Source organism: Suricata suricatta, chromosome 17, assembly GCF_006229205.1.
Source record: "Suricata suricatta isolate VVHF042 chromosome 17, meerkat_22Aug2017_6uvM2_HiC, whole genome shotgun sequence".
In the NCBI taxonomy this organism is placed as follows: Eukaryota; Metazoa; Chordata; class Mammalia; order Carnivora; family Herpestidae; genus Suricata; species Suricata suricatta.
This window is the reverse complement of record NC_043716.1, coordinates 52,034,567-52,035,196: the sequence shown is the minus strand read 5'-3', so window position 1 is coordinate 52,035,196 and position 630 is coordinate 52,034,567.

The following is a 630-nucleotide window of genomic DNA, read 5'->3' as shown; positions in this document are numbered from 1 at the left end:
GGACGCCCGCCCCGGCCCCGCCCCGGCCCCGCCCCGGTGCAGGCCCCGCCCCGCCCCTCCCGGGCTGGACTCCTGCCCTGGGAGCGCTCTCGGGCTGCAGGGGGTCGGTCCTGGAGTCTGCCGCTTTTTCCTTCTGTGGATTCGGTCCTGGCCCCGCGGGCCAAAGAGGTGGAAGGAGAAGTGAAAACATCCCCCAAAGGCTCCTGTTTTGTTTTTTTAATTGATTTATTTTGAGAGAGAGAGAGAGAGACAGACACAGAGAGAGAGGCAGAGAGGGGGAGAGAATCCCAAGCAGGCTCCAAGCTGTCAGCCCACAAACTCTGCAGTCCTGACCTGCACTGAAATCGAGTCCCACGCTCAACTGACTGAGCCGCCCAGGCGCCCGCCCTCCTGTTTTTTAACTGCAGTCTCCAAGTCCCTGGGGTTCTCATTACTTATTATCAAATCAGGACATAGAGTGTCAGTGAGCACTGCCAGCAGCCATTCCTAGGGCTTCCAGAGGAGAGTAAGTAAGCAGGGAGCAACCGTCTACCCTTGGGTCCCTAGTTCTAAACTCACTCCCAATCATTTATTGAGCGTCCATTTTGTAAACTATGCAGACTGAGAAGATGTGGTTCTGTCCTGGGAGCG